Source organism: Ambystoma mexicanum, chromosome 4q (assembly GCF_040938575.1).
Source record: "Ambystoma mexicanum isolate Mex_15411 chromosome 4q, UKY_AmexF1_1, whole genome shotgun sequence".
NCBI lineage: Eukaryota > Metazoa > Chordata > Amphibia > Caudata > Ambystomatidae > Ambystoma > Ambystoma mexicanum.
This window is the reverse complement of record NC_090928.1, coordinates 194,215,793-194,243,677: the sequence shown is the minus strand read 5'-3', so window position 1 is coordinate 194,243,677 and position 27,885 is coordinate 194,215,793. Positions and strand designations below refer to the sequence as shown.

General features: G+C 46.5%; 1 protein-coding gene across 2 annotated transcripts in view; it reads left to right on the top strand.

The window, feature by feature from the left end:
• Window positions 1–27,885, top strand: part of LATS1 (large tumor suppressor kinase 1) — a 659,187-nt gene that overhangs the window by 229,778 nt on the left and 401,524 nt on the right. Inside the window, exon 5 of one of the 2 annotated variants that reach the window (XR_011268115.1) lies at window positions 23,732–23,798. The exons of the other annotated variant lie outside the window; for it this stretch is intronic. The gene's annotated coding sequence lies outside the window, so the exon portion shown is untranslated. The remainder of the gene's footprint in view (window positions 1–23,731; window positions 23,799–27,885) is intronic. 2 annotated transcript variants of the gene reach the window in all.

Here is a 27,885-nt window from a genome sequence, read left to right as displayed (position 1 = left end):
CCAACTTTAAAAGTCCAGCCCTACGAAGATTGAAGCCTTGTGCTCAATGTCGAGTTTGTGCATAAAAGCACTTACTGATGTGTAACGCTACAAAACACAATGTTCAAGGGGGAGGAAAAGTTAGAAGAGGATACTACAGTGTGGAAAATGTGGTTCCGAGAGTCAGAGGAAGATCTGCTGCATAGAACAAAGCTATCCCCAACTTTTGGAGGGCCTTGGGAGGCAGGGGCCACCCAAGAAAAGGACATCAAGGGATCCTTTGTGTGTGAAAACGGGTTGGATGAACTAGGGGCCACTGGTAAGTGGTATGATTACTCGCCACCCTTAGCTCACTCTGGGGTCAAACTTGGCAGGTTTGAAGAAGGTAGCCTGAAGTATGAAATCCCCTCCTTGCTTAAGCTTCAAGATTCACAGGCACTGCGGATGCGGATGCTGGTCTGGTTTACAACTGGAGCTTGATCTCTCATCACGATTGCAGGACAAAAAAAGCACTGATGCAGCTGGTATCAGGACACTTGTTGAAAGGTGGGAAAGTCCCCAGCAGTGACTGTTGCACAGTGACGCAGGGGCACCCAAGTCTCGTGGACTTCTTTCTTGCGGGTCAAAGTAGCTCGGACAACGGAATTTGGCAAGAAGGTTCTTTGCAGTGCGAACTAGGATTACCCTAAAGCTCCAGCACAGGTGCCAATGTACAAGCTGGTCTGTCCACTCTAGGGCCCAGGGACGCTTCAGAGAAGGCTTGTTTGCAGGACACTGAGAAGGCGTCACAAGCGATTGGTCCCACCACTCCAAGGGGTTGAAGCACCTTTGCAGGCCTTGGGAGATCGAGTTCAAAATAGAGCTGTACCGGGACAACAGCAGGCTCAGGGTGCCAAACCTTCTGTGCGCGGTTCCGTACAGTCCTTGGTTCAGAGTATAGGTGGATTCGGATCTATGGGTGCTCTGTGGGTCTGCACTCAGGACCCCTCCACAAATCCTAAAAGCCCAAGGCATACTCGCACACAGCTCGCCAATGAGGAGATCTGCTCACTTATGTACGCCAGCAGTGGTCCAATCGGGGACCACTGAGGCTCTCACGTCCGCAGGCACACCAGACATCCTGGCACCAGTAGTCTGGATTGGCACCAGACAGTCCCAGCCCACTTACTGGCTATCCCCACACGTGACCTGTGAAAAGAGCGGGCTTTCGTGGGCAAATGCATGCCCAAAGAAGGACTCCCGGGTCACAAAGATCAGGTGCAAGGCCAACGGTCAAAATGGCCAAAGGAGAAGACCAAAGACCTTGTGGCACGGCCATGGCAGACACTAGCCACAGTCATGAGCCAAACACAGTATGGCTTGGTAAAAGTTATAAAATTACATGAAAAAGCTTCTGCTGCCACCAGTCTACTCCTAGGCACATTGTCCAGTTACCAAAAAGCCCTTAGTGGATGGCTAGGGCCTGAAAACACAAGGACCCCAGTGTGTGGTACAGTAATGTACTTTGCACACTGAAATACGGTTGCCAAAAGTGGCAACAAATTCCTAAGACTAAGGGAAACAAAGTTCAGAAGGACAAGTCAGTTTCCTCATAATGATGAGTGAAAGCCCATTGAAGTGCAGCTGATGGCTGTGTTCCACTGGCCGAAGCAAAACAAAAGAGGTGATGGCTGGAAGGTTTAGAAGAAATCTTAACCTCTGGCATTGTTCTGGGCAACCCTCAGACCCTCATTCTTCGCCTGCCAAGCAATTGCAAAAGGGGAAAGACCATATGCAAGGCTTGGTCCCACCCCCAAAGGGGTAGTCCAGCCCGAACTGTTGGGTCACATCCCTTCTGAACGAGACCACAAACATCCCCAAGCATGTTTCAGCCCAGTGAGGAGTAGCTTGGCTCGCTAGGCCCAGCGGGCACAGGACCCACGTCTGGGCATAGCCGTCCCCGAATGACAATGAGTCAGGGAGGTTATGTTGAAATCCTAGAGGCGAGGGGAGAAGTAACGGAAGGGACCCCTGATAAGGCAGACTGCCAGAGACGCTGGTCCAACTCTCCCTGCTAGCATCACCAACTGACCCTTCTGCTCTGAAAACGACATGCCTAGGTTAGTTTTGGGGTTTGGTACCCAAGACAGCAACCGGATCAGCAGAAGAATGGTTTGGGAAACCTTAAAGCCTGCAATTCTGAGAAAGGGTTGACAAAACCTGAACTGAATGGACTGGGACAGACAATCCTGAGGCCAGGAAATTATAATAATTGTTTTAATAACATGCTTAATACCAGCGAGTAGCACAGGATCAGGATTTAAACCTGTGTTGCGCTGCGTTGTCTTGCTTACAAGACCAACGTGTTGCCCCTGAGCTATCCTTCCTCCTGCCAGAGAACCTGGGATGGCACTGTGAAAGTCTTCTAATGGGGAAAGAGACCTTGTTAGTCGAGGAGACATACCTTCCTGACAGTGTTTACTTAAAAATCCTATTTGTACTTTGAGTCAGCACCTCTTGCAATTCCCCAAATTAAAGCTGCTGAATTGAATGTTTGGTCTCGGCTTACATTTTGTTCCCAGTCAACCCTGTGATGCACCCAATTAATTGTCTGAGTACACCCTACCTTGGGTAACCCTTGGGCATTCTGGTTATAGACTTTACAAGCACAAGAGGATCTAGATGTTCGCAAGGCTTTTAGTTTTCCTAATATCTGGATTTGGGAGAGACTGACCAACAGTTTAGCAGCAGGGTTTCCTCAAAGCTGTCCCTGGCTCACAAATTGGTGGATGTAACTGAGCAGTCAAGTCAAGTGCCCCTTCTACGATAACACTGGTAGTTCTGATAGAGTACAATGCACACACAGTTCACTTATGGAATTTGCATGCAAAGATGTTCTATAACTGCTTTAGCTTCTGTGATAGCAACTAGATGTAATGCAGGCTACAGGTGAGGAAACATTAATGACAGTCATTTAGGTGTCTTGATTTTGAGATCCCTGCAGTTAGTGTTACCAGCAATGTCCAAAGGCCTGCCGATTCTCTGGGTATCAAATGAAGTGCTCAATATCCTGTTCTTGGTGTGTTTTATGGATGGAAATCTTCACAAAGGGAGGCCAGTCTCTCATAGGAATGAAACGGAGAGATGGAGCAGCTTTGAATAGACTGAGCAGTATAAAGTTTTGGTACAGCTGTTCCCCTCCAATGTTAACATTGGCCCAATCACGTAGGACAGTACTTTTGCAGTAGCCAATATTTGCATGGATTGTGTCCTCCCATGTATTCATCATTGTTGATATTCTATATCCAGCTTCAGCTGCTTTGGAATTTTCTTTTCGGCAGAGGGCGCTGTGCGTCGATGGCGTGGACCTGATGTCCCTCAAGGGCCTCCGCCCAGAGGATGTCATCGAAGGGATATATAGCACATGCAGTGCCCGTTGGATTCAGTTCAGCTTTTCTGTGACCGCTTTAGCTTTGGGAAATACTGCGCAGTACCTTCACTTTCGCGACAACTTCGTTATTTCGAAAGTGAATGGAGAAAATGTCTTATTCGTCTACACCGACAACCCCGAAGACCAGGTTCAAAAAATGTTGTGATTGTGTGTCGAAAATGTCTTTGACCGATCCCCATCTTATTTGTTTGTGGTGCCTCGGGGCAGACCATAACACCTCGGGCTGCTCCAAGTGCCAGTCGATGACTGGAAAGGCCTTGAAGGAACGAAAGGGGAAATTGAAGGTAGGTCGAATCCCAAATCTCCTACCCTGGCCAAGAAACCTTCGACTGACTAGTCGAGAGGCGACTCTCCTTGGAGGAAGAAGGCCAAGCGATCGAGATAGAGGAGTAGCTCTCACCACTCTTCTTCGTCCTCGAAGAACGAAGGCACCATAGGTCACCTTCGTCGACTTCGTCGGACGCTTCGCCTGAGAGGGTTTCTTGCCCAAGTAAAATATCCACTCCGGCTGAGTGGGAGGCCTTCAGAGCAGAGATTCTCAAAATATTTGAAAAACGGAAACCTCCAAGCCATGCTTCTACCGCGCATTCGAAAGAAGCCGGGAAGGAAAGGGCTCAACCTAAATCCTGCATGCCCTCGATCCCGGGACAAAGGCCAGATCTACATCGAGAGGCGTTGAGGTCTCGATCCTATTAAGTAACATCGAAAGATCAATCGAGCCGAAAGCATAAGTCGAGGTCGTCGAAGCCAGCTGTGCCATCATTGCCAGCTGCGCCATCGACGCTAAGCTCCCCAGTAAAACCTATGGCGCCAATGAAGGTTTCGACAGCTCCTCCAGCATCAAACCCATTATTTACAACACCTCTTGTATCTGAGAAAACCAATGTGCCACTACCGAGAAAAGACTATTTTGAGTCTCTTTCTTCCATATATGAGGAAAATGAACCCTTGGGTGAAGATGCTCCATTTGGCCTCCAATTCGGTACGCCAAATGTACCAAAGAGTTTTATTGCAGAGGAGTCAAGGTTGATAGACCTCAATCTACAGACTGGAAGTGGGGTGGATAGCTCACCTGAGTTGGAGTTTGGGAGACCATAGGATAGGGAGCATGCAGATGCGTCCTACAGACAACTTATGTTCAAGGTAGTGGACTACATGGGGTTGAGTAGGCCTCCATTGCCATTCGAACAAGATTATCTAACAGACATCTTAGATAAGGGTCCTCAGTCAGATCCCATATTACCGGTTAACATTGCTTTGCAGAACAGGGTGGCGTCGAATTGGGAAACACTGGAAACCAATCCGGCTGTAAACAAACACTTGACCAAGAATTACCGCCCTTCCAGTAGTGACCCAGACTACCTGTCAAAACACCCCACTCCAGAGAGTCTGGTGTTGCAGGCAGCTACTGCAACATCTAAGCAGGAGGTTTACCCTACCATCCCTCCTGATAGGGACGGCAAAAGAGTAGACAGATGGCCACGTAAGGTATTTTCTGCAGGGACTGTGGCATTAATATCTGCCAACTTCACATGTGCCCTTGCAAAATGTACATTCACTCTGTGGGACTGCATTTCCATGGCTGCAGAGCATATTCCCGTAGCATCAGCAGAGCCATGGCTACTCGCACGGTTATGCGCAGGTTTGCGTGGTTGCGAAAGTCCGGTTTTGCACCGGATGTGCAATCCAGACTTCTCAACATGCCCTTTTACGGGTCTCACCTTTTTGGAAACAAGTAAGAGTCTTGAGAAGTTGCAGAGCTTGAAGGCGGCAGCCAAATATTTAGGCGCTGTTATTGGGCAATCTAAGCCTTTTCGGCCTAATGGACAACCTTGGAAGGGTAGATCTTTAAGCTACTACTCCTCAGTTGGAAGGGCGAGAGGAATGGCTAGTCAAAGGGGCCAAATAAGATTTCCTCGTGGTGGACAAGGAAGGGGTACAAAGCCAGCTCAAGCAGGGGCATCCTTAACATCTGCCACTGCATCAGCTGCCTCAAAACTTCTGAGGTCTTGAGTCACAATTCACCAGTGGGAGGCAGACTGTCTCAGCATCTCGAAGAATGGCGATACATTACTTTGGAAACTGTAGCCCACAGGTACTGCCTTCCTTTTATACAGAGACCTCAGAACAATCCACCGAGGAACCACTCTTTGAGGGTTCCAGATCCGTTCCTTGTGCAGGAGATTTTAACCCTGCTAGGGAAAGGCGCTATAGAACCAGTGCCTGTAGCGGAGAGGAACAGTGTTTGGTATTCCCCTTATTTCCTAATACCCAAGAAGGACGGAGGACTGAGACCCACCTTGGACTTTAGATACTTGAACAAGTTCCTCAGCAAGGACAAGTTCAAGATGGTCATGCATTCTCAGATCCTTCAGGCCCTCCAACTCCAGGATTGGTTGGTATCATTGGTTTTATATTTATTTTATTTATGTACTTGTAAATTGCAGAAAGCCAGCAGGCATTGGTGCACGCAACATAAAACATGACACTACCTAAAAGACTTTTAACAATCTGACCTAAACTAACTGAATGTACAGGTGCAGGTAGCCTTTATTTGTGTTTTAAGGCTCTTCCTAAAGGCCAGGTAGCTTGGTTCCAGTCGGAGGGTTAAGGGTAGGTTGTTCCCGTTCTTAGCAGCCAGTACGGGGAAGGCCCTGCCCGAGCCAGTTGCCCGTCTGTCGGAGGGCACTGTGCTCCTGCCTTGCACCTCTGGATGGATCTTCAGGATGCTTATTTTCATGTGCCAATCCATCTCAAGCACAGAGAATACCTAAGGTTCGCAGTTGGCGGTTCTCATGATCAATTTCGAGTTCTGCCATTCGGGCTAACCTCCACCCGAGGGTTTTCACCAAACTTATGGCGGTGGTGGCAGTGAGTCTCGGGGAGGGGAATTCACGTCTACCCCTACCTGGACGATCGGCTGATCAGGGCGCGTTCTCCTGAACAAGTCCTGGATCATCTCAACGTCACCTCGTACTCTCTTTACAGATTGGACTTCTCTGTCAATTACAAGAAGTCCCATATGACACCTTCTCAAAAGCTCCAGTTCATCAGAGCTGTACTGGATAAATCCTTGGGAAAGAGCTTGCCACCCGAGGTGAGGGCTCAAGACATTCTGCAGATGGTCACCAAATTTTAAACTGACCTGTGTCTCCTGGCCTTCGATTGTTTGGGTTTTTTTTAAATTTTTTTTTTAGGTTGCTCACCCTCAACATCCTGAATTTTCCTGATGCTAGAGGCCTGCCTGAGGATGAAATCCCTTCAATGGCCTCTCAGAACTCAACTGTCACAGTGCTCAGGAAAGATGTCGGACCTACTTCAGGTCCCAAGCAGGGTCGCACATGATCTTCTGTGCTGGGCCTGCAAGGACAACGTTCTGAAGGGAGAACCTTTTTTGGGCACCTTGGCTGGAGATAACAGTAGTGATGGATGCCTCACTCACGGAGTGGGGAACCCCCACCAATGATCTGACAGGTAGCGATGGTTGGTCTCCATCAGAGTCCTAACTACATATCAATCTTTTGGAGCTGAGGGCAATCGGCCTAGTGCTGAAGGCCTTTCTGCCCTCTCTACGGGGAAATAATGTTCTGATAATGACAACACATTGGCCATGTACTACCTCAACAAGGGAGGTGTAGGGTCACTACCACTGTGCAGAGAGGCAATGCAGCTCTGGTACTGGGCAATTCGAGAAATAATCTCTAGATGCAGTTCAGATAGGAGGAAAACATGGTGGTGGATGCTCTGAGCAGGCAGTGCAGTCTCCCACGAGTGGGAACTAGCTCAGGAAGTCCTTCAAGAGATCTTCACCCTTTTGGGGAACCCTGAAGTGGATCTGTTTGCGAGAGGTGTCAACCCGGAAGTGCAAACTGTACTGCTCCAGGGAATTTCCCCCAAGAGGAGCTCTAGGAGACGCGTTCATGGTGGTCTGGGAGTTTACACTCCTGTATGCGTTTCCTCCAGTCCCTGTCATTCCTAACGTGATCCTGAGGTTGAGAAAGTTCAGGAAACGCATGGTCCTAATTGCCCCGGATTGGGCCAGGAGGATGTGGTACCCGGACCTTTTGGACATGACCATCTGTCCTCAAATGCATCTTCCACAAAGAGAGAACCTTCTCTCGCGATAGGAGGGTTCTCCATCCAGAGGTCAAGACACTCAACCGTCACGCTTGGTTTCTGAGAGGCTGGGATACAAGGATTGGGACCTCACCGATGATATAATGGAGATTTTGCTTTCGTCCAGAAGGCCAGCAACAAAGTCTTTGTGCCATTGGAATAAATTCTGCAACTGGTGCAAGGAACAGAATGTAGATAATTTTCTGTGTAAAGCACAAGATGTTTTATCCTTTTGACTATCTTAAGCCAATCTAGGGCTCCAGATTGGTACTATTAAAGGCTATTTGGCGGCACTGTCCATCTTTAAGCGCTCGTCAGAGGAATGTTCATATTTCAAATTCCACTGGTGACACAATTTCTAAAGGGGCTCACCAATGTGTTCTCCCTCCGACCCCCCCAATCTCCTTTCCATGTTCCAACTTGGGACCTTAATCTGGTATAGAATGTCTTATGTGTGCATCCTTTGAACCTTTACACTCATGTCCTTTAAGGTTAACTTTTAAAATCATTCTCTTGGTAGCTTTAACTTCAGCCCATAGATTGAGTTGCAGGCACTTTCGTCTAAGCCACCCTTTACTATCTTCCATAAGGATTGAGTTTTTCTGAGGGTTAAACCTTCATTCCTACCCAAGATCATTTCTGACTTTCACGTAGGACAGAAAATAGTTTTACCTTCTTTCTATCCCCCACCTCCTCCTGGAAAGGAGGAGGAAAGATTACACAGGTTGGACCGTCGAAGAGCTTTGAGCTTTTATATATCTAGGCTGTCAAAACTTTGCATTGATGATCAACTTTTCATTGGCTATATGGGCCACAAACTGGGTCAGGCTGATACGAAACAGACCTTATCCAGGTGGATCATTCTGGCTAATTCGGATTGTTGCAGACTGGTAGGCAAGGATGTTCCTGAAGGGTTAAGAGTCCATTCTACCAGCGGCATGGCTACCTCTACAACCCTGCAAATGGGCGTACCGATAAAAAGTATTTGTGAGGCAGCAACGTGGTCTACGATTCACACGTTTACAAAACATTACTGCTTAGAGTCTTCCCTCGGTCTGGATGGGAGCTTTGGTTCATGAAAGGCTATAAGAAACTGAAATTCTTACTCCCTCCACCAAATCCAACATTGCTTTGTGAGTCTACCAAAGATGAGGAGTACATGGAAGGAGACAATCCATTCAAAGAACAAGTTACTTAACCCTGGTAAAGTTCTTTCGACTGGATGTTCCTCCCACGTATTCCTCATCGCCCTCCCAACCTACCCCACAGTAGACTTTCCCATGCTATTACAGCTTTCGTTCCTTCAAGGCTGAGTACGGTCATTCCCGTGGTTATGCGGGTATTTCTACTGTAATAAAAAACAGAACTGAAGCCAACGGACGCTGTGCGTGCTATATATGCCTTCAATGACCTAATCCTCGAGATGGAGGCCCTCGAGCGACATCTAGTCGCCGCCATCGACGCACAGCGCCCTCTGCCAAAAGAAACTAATTCCAAAGCAGCTTAAGCTGGCTATCGAATATCAAAAATGCGGAATACGTGGGAGGAACATAACCTATTCTTCTAACTCCGCCAAGCCACAAACGGCTAGGTTTAATAGACTAGAAAGCTGGAAGGAAACGTGAGCACACTTAACTGATGGTGGGATTTCATACCACAACTTCTTTGGGAGCAGAAGCTCAGTCACGCCTTCCTGGAGGTTCCAGAGTCCTGGTGGTGCCTTTAAGGTGTAATGATCTTAATAGTGTGTGAGGCAGGAATCCTCTTAGGATGGGCGCTTATGGTAGTTGATTTATATAATCCAGCCTTTGACTTGCCTTTTCACCCTGGGCTGGAGTTATTGTGTACTGTTAAGAGAGGACATCGTGGTTCAAAACTGATTTTGTAGGTCTCCTTTTTTTTCCGTCTTTAGGACAGCTACCTGCTGTCTTATGGCTGCTTCAAAGGTGCTTGAAAATCAAATATTTAAAGCAAAACATTATAGTGAAACCTCAACATAAAAGAACATGACCTAACCAGTTAGTATAAAAGGAAACGCACATCATAATGTCCCCCTCCCCCAAAAGGAGCCAATGAGTACATACATTAGCACTCAGGTTGATTCTAGTTAATGTGCTTTTAGTTTTGGGAAATTAACACATTTGATCCCAGCAGAGCACAACATTACCAACATGTTTGGATGGCTTGAAACCGGACATGCAACAGAACATAGCCCAGTGTAACATACTAAACCTTATTCAGTGTTGGACCTGACGCGCCTCCTGAATCTCTTGGGTAGACTGTACGTGTGTCTGAAATATAGTATATTTTCATAAGTAAATAACTCCCAATATTTCTTAAACCCGTTTTTAAATGCTTTGTGGCATGCACCACCTCAGTGTGAGGTATGGGTTCATGTCAATCAATGAGACAATTCTTAAATATTTTTCCTGAAAGTGTTTTCTTTTTTTTTTCCCCGGAATGTTCTTCAGTAGTCTCTTCATTTCAAATGGATTGTGTCCTCCAACGTATTCCACATCTTTGACATGTAATGTCCACAGCTGTGCACTTCGGAAAACTTTTCGGCAGAGGGCGTCCTGCGTCAGTGGTGTCGGCCGATGTCCCTCAAAGGCCTCCGTCGAGGACGACGACACCGGATGTTATAAATGGGACGCACAGCACCCATAGCCTCAGTTTCGTTTTTTCTGCAAACGTGTTTGCTTTGAGAACTCGGCATGCCTTGTGGATTCTACGTGAGAATGTCTTCCTCTTCGACCCCTCCGACTCCGCGGTCTGGCTTTAAGACCTGCCGAGACTGCAAGTCTAAAATGTTGATCACCGACCCGCATCGAGTTTGTTTGTAGTCCTTGGGTGAGAGTTATGACACCGACGACTGTTCCAAATGCCAGTCGCTGACTGCTAAGGCCTTGCGCGAACGTAAGGGGAAGCTCCAGGTAGGTAGGGGTTCAAAACCCAGTAAGTCTAGTAAATCCAAGTACAAAGGTATGTCCACCGACGACCCGAGGGGTGACTCTATGTGTCAGAAGGAGTCCCTGGGGTCTCGGAGTGGTTCCTGCCATTCGTCCTTGTCTCGGCGTTCTAGGAAGTGCCGTCACTGGTCGCCTTCCCCATCCTCCTCGGTGGATGGCACTGCGAGGAAAGTGGCTTGCCCGACTAAATCCTCTGCCCCGGAGGAATGGGCTGCTTTTCGGGAGCAGATGATGGCGATTTTCCGATCACAGGGCACAGTTCCATCCGCGCCTTCTGACGAAGCCGGTAAGGAACGGTCTCGATCCGTAGCTTGCACGCCTTGGGGCACGGGTCCTTGGCACGATCTTCATCAGGAACCTTTGAGGTCCTGTTCGGACAAGGCTCAAGATGGTCGCAAGAGACATGCTTCCAGGTCTCGGTCCTCGTCCCCAGCGAGACCGCAGAAACCTGCTAAGGGCTCGAGGTCGGCGTTGACTCCGTCGGCGCCGTGTCTGTCAGATACCGACGCCGAAGCTCTGCCTTCGTATCAGCCCACAGCGCCGTCAACGCCGACGCCCTCGACGCCGAAGCCATCAGCGCCCTCGACGACTTCGAGGCCCTTTGGCCAAAATTTGCCATCAGAGATCCCTATTGCTGTGGATCCTCCTAGGAAGGCTACTTCCAAGTCTGAGGCCTGTTATGGACTCCAGGACCTCGCCTGTTCCGAGACAGGACTTCTTCCTTCCTCTGGGTGACATCTATGAGGAGGAGGAGAGGTTCGATTTTTATCTTGATGCTGTTGAGCCTGTTGGGGCGCTTGTCTTTTCTGGGGATAGCCAACTGGAGGAGTTGAGGCAAATCCTTCATGACGTTAGTGGCCTGGACACTTCTCCGGAAGTGAAATTTGGCAGGCCTGAGCCTGGGGCTCATGCTGAGTCGTCCTACAGGAGAATCATGGCTAGGGTCTTGGAGTATCTGGGCTGGTGCAGTCCTCCTGAGGATTTTGTGGAAGATGAGCTCATGAGGACATTTTAGATCAAGGTCCATCCTCTGACCCGGTGTTACCTTTTCATCTAACCTTGCAGAAAAGGGTGGCGGCTGCTTGGTAGTCATCGGAATCTCTTCCGGCGGTTAACAAATCGTTGACCAAGAAATACCACCCTTCCGGTAGCGACCCCAGCAACCTATCCACTCCCGAGAGTTTGGTGGTTCAGGCGGCTACGGCCACCTCGAGGCAGGTGGCGTACCCTACCATCCCTCCTGATTGGGACGACAAACGCTTTGACGGTTGGGCATGCAAGGTGTTTTCTGCGGGGAGTATGGCGCTGAAATCTGCCAACTCCACTTGTGCCTTGGCAAGGTTTTCACACACTCTGTGGAACTGTGTTTCTCTTGCGGCTGAGTATGTATCAGAGGGGGAAGAAAGGGATGGGTTCCTTGCTCTCGTGCAAGATGGCAAGGATGCCATGTGTGACTCCCTTCCGTCGGGTTTGGACACGGCTGACAGTGTTAGCCGGTCCATGGCTGCGAGCACCGTTCTACACAGATTTGCCTGGTTGCGGATGTCAGGTTTTGCTCCGGATGTACAAGCCCGTCTTTTGAACATGCCCTTTGATGGTGCGCATTTGTTTGGCAGCAAGGCTGACTAGTGCCTTGAGAGGTTGCAGATCTCAAAAGCTGCAGCAAAATCTTTAAGCGCAGCCGTGCGCCTACCTCTGCCTTTTCGTCCTAGGGGACAACAGTGGTGGGGAGGTTCCTTTCATTACTACTCCTTTGATAGAACGAGAGGAGCCGCCAGTCAAAGGGGTCAGCGTATGAGTACCCGTGGTGGTCGGGGAAATAGAGGTGTGAAAGCTGCTCAGGCAGCTGCCTCTTTGCCTTCAGGCGCTGCCACAGCCGCTCCAAAACAGTCATGAGGCCATGTCCCATGGTTCTCCGGTTGGGAGCAGACTGTCTCAGCATCTCGAAGAGTGGCGAGCCATTACTTCGGATGTGTGGGTTCTGGATACAATTGCCCACGGCACTGCCTTCCCTTCCTAAAGCGGCCTCACGACAATCCACCAGGGAATCTCTCTTTGAAGCTTCCGGATCCGCTCCTGGAACAAGGGATGGTAGTCCCCTTATTTTTTTGATCTCAAAGAAAGACGGGAGATTGAGACCCATCCTGGACGTCTGTTGGTTGAACAAACTTCTTAGGAAGGACAAGTTCAAGATGGTAACTCTTTCTCAAGTCCTCCAGGCCCTTCAACTTCAGGATTGGTTGGTGTCTCTGGACCTACAGAATGCTTACTTTCATGTGCCGATTCATCTCAAGCACAGAAAGTACCTGAGGTTTGCGGCTGGCGACTAACACTTTCCATTCGGGTCCTGCCATTTGGATTGACCTCCGCCCGAGGGTCTTTACCAAGCTGATGGTGGTGGTGGCAGCGTATCTCAGGCGAGGGGGGGATTCGCGTCTACCCCTACCTGGACGATTGGCTAATCCGTGCGCGGTCTCCCAAGCAGGCATTGGCTCACCTCGGTCTCCCCTGCCGCGCCCTACACGGCTGGGCTTCTCCCTCAATTTCAAGTCGTCGCATCTGACACCTTCCCAACAGCTCCAGTACATCGGGGCTGTGTTGGACACGTCCTTGGTGAAGTGCTCGCCTCCCAAGGTGAGGGCTCATCACATTGTGCAGATGGTGGACAAGTTTCAACATTTCCAGAGTCTCCTATCTTTCGAATTCTTAAGGTTGCTCTGCCTCATGGCATCCTGCATTTTTCTGGTGGCAGACGCCAGGCTGAGGATGAGATCCCTGCAATGGGTCCTCAAGATGCAGTGGTCGCAGTTCTCAGGCAGAATGTCGGATCCCGTTCAGATTCCAATCTCGGTGGCCCAAGATCTTCTGTGGTGGGCCAACAAAGGGAACCTGATGAAGGGGGAGCAGTTTTGGCATCCGTGGTCGGAGGTGGCTCTAGTGACAGATGCTTCCCTCACAGGATGGGGGGCTCATGCCGACGACTTGACCGCCAGCGGTCGTTCTTCTCTGTCATAGTCCAAACTCCACATCAACTTGTTAGAGCTGAGGGCCATCAGGCTTTTCTTCCGTCTGTGCGGGGGAAGAGTGCCCTGATCATGACAGACAACATAGTGGCCATGCATTACCTCAGCAAAAATGGGGGGGGGGGGTAGGGTCATTCCCGCTGTGCAGAGAGGCAATGCAGCTCTGGTTCTGGGCCATCCAGCAGGGAATTTCGATCTCGGCAGTGCATCTGGCCGGAGATGAAAATGCAGCAGCGGATGCTCTGAGCAGGCAAAGCACGGTCTCTCACGAGTGGGAGTTGGCTCAGGAAGTCCTTCTGGAGATCTTTGCCCTTTGGGGATCCCCGCAAGTGAATCTCTTCGCCACCAGTGCCAACCGGAAGTGCGAGAGATTCTGCTCAAGGGAGTTTCCTCTGAGAGGAGCCTTAGGAGACGCATTTGTGATGGATTAGTCATTCCCACTGCTGTACGCGTTTCCTCCAGTCCCCGTCATTCCTCAAAGTGTTATCATGATCCTCATTGCTCCGGATTGGGCCCGGAGAGCATGGTACCCGGAGCTTCTAGAAATTTCCATCTGCCCTCCATGCCGTCTTCCCTACTGGGAGGATCTACTCTCGCGAGAGGGGGGGGTCAGGTTCTCCATCCAGAGGTCAGGACTCTGAACCTTCACGCTTGGTATCTGAAAGCTTGAGATATAAGTAAGGATTGGGACCTCCCGGATGATGTGATGGAGGTGTTGCTTTCGGCCAGAAGGCCGGCAACAAAATCCCTGTACCATTGGCTTAAGTTTTGCGACTGGTGCAGAGGACAGAATGTTTATCCTTTTCAGTGTTCCATTCCTATGGTTTTGTATTTCTTGCTTTCTTTGGCCTACACAGGCCTTCAAGTGGGTACCATTAAAGGTTACCTGGCAGCGCTGTCTATCTTTAAGTGCTCGTCTGAAGAATGTTCTTTAAGATTCCTTTGATTTGTCAATTTCTTAAAGGACTGACTGTGTTCCCGCCGTCCCCTTTCCAGGTGCCGGTTTGGGATTAGAATTTGGTTTTAAAATGTTCTAATGGGTGCTCCGTTTGAACCTTTGCACTCTTGGCCTTTGAGATTATTGTCCTTCAAGACGGTGTTCCTGGTTGCTGTTACTTCCGCTCGCAGAGTAATTGAATTGCAGGCACTTTCATCTGTGCCGCCCCTTACTGTGTTCCACAAGGACAGGGTTGTACTGAGGGTACCTCCTTCCTTTCTAGCTAAGGTAGTGTCTGAATTTCATTTGAGCCAGAAGGTGGTTCTTCTTTCTATCCTCCTCCTCATCCTGGTAAGGAAGAGGAGCGACTCCATAGGTTGGATCTTAGAAGAGCCCTGAGCGTTTATATTTCTAGGATGTCCAGGGTCAGAGTGGATGATCAACTCTTTGTGCGATATGCTGGACACCGATTGGGCCAGGCTGTTACCAAGCAGACCTTGTCCAGGTGGATTATCCTCACTATTACTGAATGCTACCGATTGGCAGGTAAGGACCCTCCTGAAGGGTTGCGAGCTCATTCCACTAGGGGCGTGGCTACTTCCACAGCTCTACAACGGGGGGTTCCAATTAGGAATATTTGTGATGCAGCCACATGGGCTTCTATCCACACCTTTGTTAAACATTATTCCCTGGATATGGTCCATGGTCAAGATATGGCCTTTGGTAAGGCGGTTCTTTAGTCCGCCATCTGATTGGGTACTCTAAATTCTTTTCCCTCCTCCATTTTCTGGTACTGCTTTGGGAGTCTGTCAAAGATGTGGAATACATTGGAGGACACAATCCATTCGAAGAACAAGTTACTTACCAACTGAAGTTCTTTCGATTGGATGTTCCACCAACGTATTCCACATTGCCCTCCCAGCCTGCCACTCTGGAGAATTTCCTATGCCATTGCATCTTACGTTTCCGCAAGGCTATGTGCAGTCCAGCAGGCATTGGATTGGTGCCACACGTTATGAGGGGAAAAAACATAAACTGAGGCTATGGGCGCCGTGCGTCCTATTTATAACATCCGGTGACGTCGCCTTCGAGGGACATCGACCCAACGCCATCGACGCAGGACGCCCTCTGCCAAATACATTTCCGAAGTGCACAGCTGTGGACATTACATGTCAGATGTGGAATACGTTGGAGGAACATCCAATCGAACAAACGTTACCAGTTGATAAGTAACTTGTTCTTTTCATGTGCAGTCTCTCAAAATCTAAGTTTTGTTTTGTATGAAAAATTGTTTAGTGTCTTTTTTGGTTGCTCATTAGCTTTAGAACTACCGTCTGAAGCCTGGAACTTCGAAAGTTATTGTATTGTTCCATCTCGGTATAATATTTATTTGGCCTTAATTCTATGATTTTTAAAACTACTAACAGCGTGCAACCTTTTGATCCAAAATTACAGTATAATATACCATAATATAAGGTTGGCCACGTTTTAAGTTTCAAGGATGAGGTCAAATCACAGGAGACTAATTTATCAGTTTCTAATGTAAAGTGTCATGTAACTTTTCCAGCAAGAGACATTTCAATCTCTTGCAACCTGAGCTATTTACCTCCTGCTTATAGTCTAGGAGCGCTTGGTTTTATAGCTTGGTTAGCTTGATCGGAACAGCTGTTAACTGTGCTTGAAGCCCAGGTTACCTTCATCCAAACAGCTACTAGGACTAAACATAACAGTCCCATTAACTGTGTGTTTGAAAATGTTTACAAATGAGTATTGGGACACTTCTACATTTTAAACTGTGATAGTGAATATGTAATGCAGTCAAAGTTTGCACCTCATGTGAGATTCCATTTTTGACTCTCTAAATATTAGCTCCTCATTGCCCAGCAGCAGCTCCTTCTTTTCCTGTGTGATGCTGGATATCTAGGAGCTGCTTTTAGCTTCAGCTGAAAAAATCCTTACTGTGATCTCTGCTGTGTGGCCCCAATATATTGGTATGGGGTGGGACACCCCATGGGGCTATGTTCTGGTGCGCTGGGATGCTGCACTCCTTTGGCCGGTAATGAGTAAGAGACAACGGGAAAGGAGCATGGCATTGCCACTGCCCTCGCCAGCTCTCTTGTCAAAAGGTAAGACAATGGATGTGGGAGTGAGCGGTGAAATGCATGGGAGTGGCTTTCCATTGGCCGCAATAGAGGGTGCATTATCACTGCTGTTCCACTGCTGTGGTTTTTGTTGCACGCATCAGTACATGAAAGGGCTGTTTGTCAAGCCAAAGTACAGTATGTCTCTGCAAATCTGGATGAGTTCTCATCAGGTATTTTATTCAGTCCTCTATCTGAAAAAGAGCCAGCAAATCGCAACATCTATGGAACTAGACACCTGAAATGCCTGATTCAGTTGTGGTGGCTTCGTGAGACACTGTGGGAAAACTGCTTTCTGTGTAATCTGTAATAGAAAAGGGGTAGTACAAAATATAAAAGGTTCCAATTTGTGATTTTAGATTTCTTTTTGTATAACTGTTCAAAGTGTGTTAAGTCTTTCAAATGTGGCAATCTGCTACACAGCGCTACTCACAACTCTTGCTCTGCTGTCAAACACTCATCTGACATCTGCCGACTCCTCGAAGAACTTGATCTAGATACCCTCTGTCTCACCGAGACATGGTTCACGGCCAGTTCTGTCACAAGTTTTGACCCCCCGCAACCTCCCGATGGTTACAGGATCCTCTCCGAACCCTGAACCAACTTTCCAGGAGGTGGAGTAGCTCTGATCGTTCCGGAGTGGATCCCTGCTTCTGTCATTCCTATGCAGGCCTACTCCTCCTTTGAATGCCTGTTCTGCAGGTTCTCCATCTCTCCTGGCCTCTCTTACTGCTCAGCGGCCACTATTTACAGGCCACCTTGCCAGGTTACCCCCTTCCTCTCTGAGTGAGCCAACCTCTCCTCTCCCCTTGGCTCCACCTCTCAACTTCTCCTTCTTGGAAACCTCAACATCAATCTGGATACTTCTAACACCTCCTCTGGCTCTTTTACAATCTCTGCGACTTTCTATTCTACCCTCTGTCCCGACACACTCCGCTGGGCACACCCTGGATGTACTCATCTCCTCCGACATCCCCTTCTCGCAACATTCTTCTCTTCCCACCTGACGCTCTGTCTTCTAGGTGAAGCCGACCCCAGCACTGCCACCCACCTTCTTGGCCATCCGGCCCATGAAGCATGCGTCAGTGGAGGCTTTCGCCGCTACTTTCTTGCCGCCTCCTACGCCTGCAGCTGACTCGTACTCTGACACAGCCCTCTCTAACCTGCATCTCTCTATCACTAACACTCTTGATGTCCTTGCCCCTGTCCTGAGGATCCATTTGAAGCCCACCTCCAAGTGCAACTCTTGGTATGACTCCTACCTTGCCACCTTCAAACGCAAGTGCCGGGTGGCAGAAAGGAAGTGGAGGACATCAGAAGCATCCTCTGACAAACTGGCTTGTCGCCTGCTCCAAAGGCAATACAGACTCTGTCCTTTCCAAGAAGAGAACCTACATCCAAGCCCACGTCGTTGGGGCCTCTTACAAGCATGGCTTAACTTTTCAAAATATGCAAGTAGCTGGCCAATCCTGCTGCAGTCTCCACCCCTCTTGTTCACTCTGAGGCCCTCTGCATGGCACTGGCTTCTCACTTCACCACAAAAACTCAGGACATCCTGTCCTCTCTCTCCTCTTCCTCTCTCGAACCCCGCTTAGGCCGCCTCTCCCCCTCCTTCTCCATACTCCTCTTTCCCTGTGTTCACTCCTCGCAATATTTCTAGACCAGTCCGATCTATGAAAGTATCGTCCAAGTAGGTGCGCCTCCAGATCCATCAAGGACCACATTAACACCCTTGCCTTGGCAAATTTCTGCTCCTTTGCCACTGGAACTCGCCCATGCCCCCTAAAGCACTCCCTTGTGCACCCTCTCCTGAAGAAGCCTTCTGCCGATCCTTCCTCTCTCGATCCTTCCTCTCCGGCAAACTACCGCCCAATCTCCACTCGTTTCCTCGACAAACTCCTGGAAAAGCGGGCCATCTCCTAGCTCACTCTCCATACCGAATCTGTTGTTTGTCTCCATGACCATCAGTCTTGTTTAAGAGCAGCCAGAAGCACAGAAACTGCTCTCCTGAACACCCGTGAAGACCTGCTCTCAAATCTCGACACTTAAAAAAAAAAAAAAAAAAAAAAAAAAAAAAAGAAACCAGGTCTGGTCACTCGTCCTGTACAAATCAGTTTTCCCCAAGGGTGGCCTGGGTACCATAACATACAAGAGATGTAGGATGACTTTTGTACACTGTTGTCTTCGGGTTAGAAATATTATGCGAGGGACCAGAAGTTATATATGAACCTCAGTGTTCTGTTAGGAGATTTTTATGATAATTGTACAGTTTGAAATCTCAACATGTTTCAGTTCAGAGCTACACAAATGTAAGAAATTCATCAGGAGTGGATAACCCAGTAGTTAGAAGCGTGGTGGTACGCTCTGGTGCTTGGAATAGTTTATACGTAGAATTTCTAATCTTTCTTAACCTGTCAGAAAAAACAAACATAAAATGGAGTAAGCCACTGTTCCTATTTCTCTATTTTTGCTCAGTCAATGAGTTCGAAACCTATGTAGGTTAATAATTACCTGAGTTGGTATTCTTGAGGTCGAAACCATTGAGATTAGTGGTAGTCAGGACTAGGATAGGTCCTTCGCAGTGCCTAATTAATGGAAAAAGCATAAGGGTATGCTTTTATAATCCCTAAAACAAGCCACATCGGGTAAGTACTCTGATACTACAACAGAAACTAGAAATGTTTATTGAAAGGCAAAGCACAGGGTCACCCATTTCCCTTATTAGTTGTGAGCAGCTTATCTTGTGCAGTTAGTGAGGAGGCTGAGCCTTCAGATATACAGTGGCAGTTGGACACTTGCAGAGGCCTTTTTTGAAGCCCCATTCTCAGTGGGTTTCAGGTGATTGCCGCAAACCTAAAACAGGAGATACAGTAATGGAAGTAAAGACACAAGGTCTATACCTATTGTATATTCTGTGTGGATGTCATGTGTGTAGCATAAAAATTGGAATTACCTTGCAGTTATGGTCCATACATGCACTGTAATGAAATTGTGGGTAGCGAGTCTCGGCTCGCCCTGCGGTGCCCGGAGAACATCCGCGTGTCTGCGTGAAAACTGCAATGATAAGTAGCTGCGATCAGCGTTCGTAGTATAACTATGTGGGAGCTTCGTACATGCTAGATAGCTGTGTGTGGAAAAATGAACGATTAGATCACTCACCAAAGTGTACGCGCGATGTAGATCTAAATTCGCTTGTATAGTCCGGTGGTTCCCGCATGGCTGCAGCAGCGTTCTGTAAGTCTGCGTACTCTGTGGTTGGAGTTGGTCGCTCGGCAAGGGAAAGAGCTTTTCCACTCCTCCGCCAACGAGGAACTCAGCAAGACAAAATCAAGCACATTGACGGCTAAATCTTTGTCAGTCCTAGCAAAAAATCCTCCAGCTAAAGCGGCCCATACACAGAGGACGGGGAACCAGACAAGATCCTTTTCAGGGTTTAGAGGTGTCCAGGAACGTCGAGGACGCCGAGCATTGTCTGAGTTCCACATAAACCAGTCAATATCCCTCCTGGTTTTATTTTTGGACCAAGTCTCTGATGCGGAGAGGGTGCTTCAAAACCTAGATGTCAGAAAGGCTCTGAAGTGTTATCTTCAATTTCAGAAGCTCCCCACAACTCGGTTGCTTTCGGGGACCCGAAAGGGAAACCGGCCTCAAAAGCTTCCATTTCACAATGGATCGCTTTCTGTAACTCAGAGGCTTATACAGTACAACGCCAAAGGGCGTTCATGCTTATTTTGCCCGAGGCAAAGCGGCTGCTGTTGCCTTCCAGAAGTATTTCCCTTGGGAGTCCATAGCGAAGGCGGCTACGTGGGCTTCTCCCCCTGCTTTTTGCCGACACTATTGTCTTAACCTGAGCTCCCGGGCTGATGTCCAGTTTGGCCACGCTGTTCATAAAAACCTGTTCCAGTAAGGGACATTTCCATCCTCCCATTTCTTTGGTCAGCGCTTGTGAATCTCCCAAAAGTATGGAGGAAAGGAGATGGGACGTAGGAGTATAACAAACTTACTCAACATAGTGACTGCGGTACTCGTAGTCCATAGTCACCTTTCCTCCATACGCCCACCGCCCCCTCTCCTCCAAAAAGTTTGCTCTATTTTGCTATTGGTCCTTCGACTTTGGCGATAGAAAAGGACTGAGGGGCGATGCATGGGGTGGAGCTCAGGAAGGCGGGGTTATGACCACGTGCGGTGACCCTGTGTAAAATTAAAAGTACAATAAGTCGTTTTTTGATGCTTCAAAGTGCTCCGGTCTCGTCCCAAAGGACGGAATGTCCCAAAAGTGTGGAGGAAAGTGGACTATAGACTAGGAGTAAGGTAATCACTACGGTGAGTAACTTTGTTACTACTACTGGCCCAGGCTTGGAGTTCGGAAAGCCTGTGGAAATACTGAGCTACTTTCAAAATTAAAACATCTCCTGAGTCTAGAGAGGGGGCGGGGGATGTGTCCCATCAGTAACACATGTGAAGAAGGAATTAATGGGGCTGAATGAAGCTGCACTATGGGAATTCCCTGGCAAAAATGGATAAATCTGCTTTGCCCAGAATTAAGAGGACTATAAAATCGAGAGATAGCTGATGCTTGAAATGGCGAGAATCATCAAGCTGGGTCCAGCCTACATTGAGGGCAAATTAGATTTTAGTTTAGAATATTAATTGTTCTGTTATTATTATTATAATTAATTGTTCTTTTATAATGCGCTTCATACCGGGGAACCAGTTTCTAAGCGCAAGCCCGGGATTCAAACCTGTGTTGCTCTGCGTTGTCTTGCTTCCAAGACAAACGTGTTGCCTCTGAGCTATCCTCCCGGACCAATATTATCTTGATGCATAGATCCGCCATATGAGAAATCCCGGTCTATGCGCTTTAGGATGGGAACGCTTCAATTAGCATCCTTTACTAATTCTTTGGACCATGGCAAATCGGGTATATGCCCTTTATGTGGCCTAGGTATGGAAACAGTTACTCACTTTTTCTTTATCTGTACCCGATTTGAGAGTTTGCTATTTAAGACCGCTTCTCAGGACAACTAGCTTTCGATTTACTATTGAAGCGATTCAGTTTTGTAGATTCCCTAATGAACTTCATATTGTATTTGCAGTAGCACGCTATATTCATAGGGCCTGGCTGCTCAGACGTAAGTTACTGAATAAGGGTATGAACGATGAGTCAAAATATTTCTATATAATCCTCACATATTAGAAGGTAATGTAATATAATTTATAAAGTGCAGGGAAAAAACACTGCCAAAAAGGCATCTGGGCGCTAGCAAAACCAGTAAGGAGAGAGCAACAATAGAGGATAAGAAACAGATCCTGCCGGGCTCAGAACAAGAAGATCTTGAGTGCTCTACGGAACTGAAGATTATCAGGAGTCTCCCTTAAAGAACCTGGTAGAGAGTTCCATAATGCTGAGGCAAGCACAGAGAAAGAACAACCTCCTGCTCGGGTTTTACAAAACCGAGGGACTTCCAACAAGTTAGCAGAGGAAGAGCGGAAGGAACGCACAGGCCGATAAGGGGTCAGTTTAGATTGTAAAAAAGATGGCCCTGTATGAAAAAAGCATGATGCGCAACAGTGTTTTAAAATGTAATCCGACTCTTGACTGGAAGCTAATGCGAGGCTGATGCGAAATGGGGTATTGAGCGCCAAGGGCACATCAGAATTTTGGAGGACTTGAAGCTGGTGGGCCAAAAAATCATGTTGGCCCAGATAGATACCATTACAATCGTCTATGATGCCCATGATGGAAGCAGTGACTACCGCTGCCCGAAACTGCAAAGGCACAAATGGAAAACCTGACCTACAAACTGCTGCAATCTGCCCCTCTCTAGAGCCTGAGGGCAGCAGTTTAACACCTAGGCTTTTAACCGAAAGGCTAGGAGAGGGACATGGTCCCAGTGAGTTAGGCCAGAAATCACGGTGCCAGAGAACGTGTGCCTCAGGGTGGCCGGCAGAATGTGCGCCTCGGGGGCCGGCTACCATGATCTCATGTTTTTATCGCTGTTGAGTTTTAGCCAATTTTGAGACATCCATTGGTCAATCTCTCCCAGGCAAGACCTAAGCTTAGCAGCTGGATCAGAAGCCGAAGTGTTCAATCTAAAATGGAGTATCGTCGGCGTAGGTACAGAAATGTGCGCCAAACGATTCAATTAAATTTGCCATCGGACGCAAATATAAATTAAAAAGCAAAAGCGACAGTGAGGAACCCTGCGGCACCCTGCACAAGATTTGCATAGGCGGGCCATGAAAACCTGAACAAGATTGTCTGCATACGGTCTTGCAGAAAGGGAGAAAACCAGGCCAATGAGGATGCAGTGATTGATTTAAATCTTGGATCTTAATGAGGCTGTGAGTATAATTCCCTCATTTTAATAAGGAAGGGAAAAAGTGAAGGGAATAGGAATATATTTATTTGTCTTACATTTTTTTAAGGACAATTTTAAAGAAAATGTCATACATTTGAAAAATGTTTTACCTTGTATGTTTTGTACGTTTGCCTTCTTTTGTTATGTACTTTAGGGTTTGTATGATTGACAAAGTGTTGCATGGTTTTTTGAGGTGAAGAGGATTACTGTCTGAAGGAGATGTTTTGTAAATATGTGCTGCGAGATCATTGTACTGATGAATTTTCTATGTATTGCTCTACTTGCAAGTTTGTAATAGCAATATTGTTAAATGCAATGGAATGCAAAGCAAATTTCACCCATCTAAAAAAAAAAAAAAATATCTCCTTTTCAGCGAGAGGCGCAAAAAATGTAATCCAGATAGTTTCTTAAGGTACTTCTAACGGGTAGTCTGTTAAAGAAGATTAACATTCAAAACCTTGTCTCCATTTGATGCTCACAACCCTGCATAATTTGTACAAGTGTTCTATCATTTACTCTGTTGGATAATATTGTACAGATATTTGGGCGCATGTTTTTGATGGGCTGCTGTCATGACTATTAATTTAATGTTAAACTGTACTTTTGTCTTACGCATAATGTTATGGTACAATTTTCTTTGATAGGTGATTGAGTAATGTCAACCCCTTAGTTTCTTGTTTTTAATGTCGACCTACATATCATGTTTGCTTGCGTGGGTGCCTATTCTCTTAGTCTCTTCTTTTTTCTCTTTCCTTTTTCCACTTTCGCTACCAGATGATTTAAAGTTTTAAGGTGTTGGAAGCTTTGCTGATCCTATCTAGGCTCTTTTCTGTGTACGCAAGTAAGATTCAGAGTGACTGCTGTATGGAGCATAGCATGTAACCCCTTGAAAGGACTGCATGCATTATTGCATCACAATTTAAAGCATGAAGACGATTGTATTCAAGTCATGCTACTAAGTGCCAACCCTAACTTGTAAAATCCACTTTACATTTTTAGTTTCTTCAATTTTCTGTAAATTAATATACCTCGTTTTTCTGTTTTTTGGTGATTAACTGTCTTTCTGCTACAAAATATCACGCTGCAGAACATGCTTCAGAAATGTTTTATCTTTAATTACTTAGTGTGTACAAGCTGAACAAGGAGTAATGTGTTTGTTAATCATTTTTTCCCCTACAGATTTACTGGAATATTTTAATAACCACAATCATGATACTAGTCAGAAATTGCAGTATTCCAATAGATGCTTCTCCTTATTAAATGCTGCCAGGTTCAGACTGGATGAAAACTTTGTAACCATCAGGGAGTATCAAAGCGATTCCAGCTTCACTCCATGTGAGATTAGTGCCACTACCGCTAGAAATGAAGTGCAGTTTTTTTAATGGGACGGGCAAGTTTCCCTCTACTTCAGTCCCTACTTTTCACGTGCCACAGATGCCACACTTTGAATGTGTTATGTTTTTATTGGTGAATACTGCCCTTGTATCTATGGTTGCTCCCTCCATCCGAGCCTCAAAGGGTGTCCTGTTTTAGGCCTTACAAGAAGTGCAAAATGCTGCTGCCTTTTTCATAACCGTGCAGATGTGGCCTGAAGTGTGACCCCCTAGCCGTGCAATATCAGAACATGCAAGGAAAGGCCACCTAGAACCATGCAGCAAAGTGCTTTGTTTTCCTAACAAATGCCTGTGTGACAAGTCGTTCCGTCTCTCTACCTCACCACCAGTGTGAGTTGACATTCCTGCAATATTTTGAACTTTAGCCTGTCTTCCCAGTTGTAGAGCCTGACAAGAGGAAGTTCATAGTCTCATGGCCCACTTCCTACAATTGGGCGCTGACTCCAGCAATCCCAGCACAGCTTGCATACCTAAGAGCTGATCCTATTTCCTGATGATCCTAAAAAAAAAGAGGTTTTCTCTACTGCTTCCACTCATGCTGAATTGGAGATATTTAGGATATACCGTGTTGGTTATCTTCGAGTGGAATTCTTCGGCCTCAATTACGGTTTCTGCTTCTCCTTCACAGGATGACGTCTTTGAGTCTGCTTGTCAGCTGTGCCACACCCACCTATGGTGTCATGACCGAATGCAGAACTACTGGCTTCTGTAAACCAATTCACTGCTCCTGGTGGTTCTCTCGCTGGATCATACTGCTCCCCCAGCTGATCAATGTGCTCCAACCTTGGCTTTTTATGAAGATCTTTTTACACAGCTCAGGGAATGAAATTAAGATTCCATAAGCAGGAGCTAAAACCTGCTCCTGGGTGTTAGGCATCACCCAGTAGGCAGGAGCTACTGCTGGGGAACCAGTACACAGCACACCGCAAATCTAATTTCCACGTGAGATCCACACTTTAACTTTTGTCTATTATATATGATTCCTGTTTAAAAATGTTTTAGATGTGTTTAGATATGCATGTTTGTAAAGCACCAGTTGGCCTGGGTAGCTAAAAGTAGCTCCTTGTAGCTGTTGTTTTCAAGCTACCTAGGCTCTTCTAGAGTAGAAGCAGCAGCTAAATAGCTCCCAGCTACCTCAATTTCGAACCCTGTATCTTTTTTTTAAATTATTATTTTTTTTTATCAATAGCTTATTTTCCCTGGCATGAGCAGTTTGGTGCTTGTCAAGCTGTCGCTGTTTTTATAATTGGTAATTTATAACGTGCTTAATACCCTGAGGTTTCTAAGCGCGGACCCGGGGATCGAATCTTTGCGTCGTTTTGCTTCCAAGGAGAGCATTGACCCTGAGCTATCCTCCCAAGACCACCTGTTGATGCAGCGGCCACTCCCCCTCTTTTGTGAGTATTTTAGCCACCTGTGGGCAAAATGCAGTTACACTCAATTTACTGCAACAGACCTCACCTCCTTGTCATTGTAAGAAAATCTTTTATTTCTAATATATAGGCGTGATTCAGAAACATAACACACAAATAGTTGACAAACATCAGTAATATCACAAAGATCAATAATCCACAAAAGCTTATTATAAAAAAGAGCTGTGTGATATGGGGTTAGTAACCAAGTGCCTTTTGTGGAATAAAGATATTTCTTATTACAGAATAATTATCCTTTTCAGTTTACTATTTGTAACCATTTGGGCATGAAAACACTACCAATACAGATTATTTTACGGAAATAATTCATTTTTCTGATCCAGTTAAATGAGTCATATCGTTTTAGTACAAAGCTCAATAGGTGAGCTGTAAAGTTCATCCTTCCTTTTATATTTGTTTGGTTTATTTAACATTGCCCTTGGTGCGTTTTCTAACCTTGTTTAGGATGTTTTAGAAAAAAAAAACCAAATCTGTTGACGCTGGGTGTTTCCGCCCTCCACATAAGATCCACCCATCCTTTAGTGTTCTTTTCTTTTACATTACAACAAGGCCTTTATCGGAATTTAACATTGATTCACATAATGAAATTCATTCGCTGGACTACCCCATAGAAATTCATTTTTATTTTGTAATACAACAAACACAACAAGTAAAACCATTGAGTGAGGGTCCTTTTTGTGTAAACACTTGCATAAAAGTTGTCCAAAGTACAAGATGCTACCAACCTTTGTATTGTTAACACATGGGGGAAGCATTAAAGTTATTTGTATGTTTTTTATGGACTATGTCTATTCTTGCCGTGGCACCTACAGTAATAATCCTATGATTATTTTAATTCTCCATCTTATTCTATAACGTTTTTTTAACTTCATGTTTGGTAGTAAGAAAACACACTAACCTTCATTCTTGGAATGCAGATAACGTATTAGTTACACCTGGTGCTTTTCTCTTAGCGTCCACAATCCTGGTCATCCCTATTTCTTTATAAAAAAATCATTATCAGAAGGCTAGTATATAACCTGAGTAGAGTTGCACAGGCATCCCATTTTTGTTTATTATTAAATTCAAATGGACTGGATCAGAACAATGTATTTCCGTTAAATCTATATTGGTAGTGTTTCAATGCCTGAAAAGAATAATTATGTTATAAGAATCAACTTTATTGCACAAAAGGCACTTGGTTACTAACTCCATATCACACTGTTATGAGCAGTTTTGCACATCAATCAGCAGCTCTTTTGTATAATATGTTCTGCATTGATGTTTGAGATTATTGATGTTTGTCAACTATTTGTTTTTGAATTAAGCCTATATATAGCCTGTATACATTACAAATAAAATATTTTTCAACAATTACACAGAGGTGTGGTCCCTTGCAGTAAATTGACTGTACCTGCATTTTGTCCAAAGGTGGCTAAAATACTCACAAAAGAGGGAGGGGCTGCTTCTGACTCGACTGTTTTTGACATACGTAATGCTTCCCCCTAGTCAGTGAAGCCCCCCGATAACAAAAAATAGGGGATGTTCCATTTTTTTATAAAGATGCAGCTGGTCTGGCAAGCATATAAACCACACTGTCAGGATCTAAGTCTACCTCCCCCTTCTCCTCACCTGACTCTCCTGAGGTGGATTCTTGATGGCCAGGTTCAGTCTTCTAGAGTCTTTTTTCTTTTATTCTTGCACCCTTGGGTGCTCGAATCTTCTTTTCGTGCAGGTAAGGTCTAGCCCCTCCGGAGGCCACCTTGACAGAGGCAAAGACCTGTCCTAGGGGAACCCCAGGGGGCCAGCCTCCAATCTAGGGAAAAAGCACGAGGCAGAAAAAACCCTAGTTCATATATGATCTGGATGATGATTCGAAGAGATGGCACAGCAGCTCTTGTTGTGGATCCAGAGAGGCGAAATTACAATCCAATGGTAAAATAGATAAACCTCGCGGAGGCGAGCAAAACACAGCATATGACTGGGGGTACGGAATCAAGTAAGAAGGGAGCTGCCGAGCTGGCAGTGGACAAAAGGCAGCAGAAAAGGAATGGAGAACACGGTGCGAAGAAGAGGCACTGCGTCCTAAAGGTAGGAAGTTGAACCAAAACTGCTGGCGGAA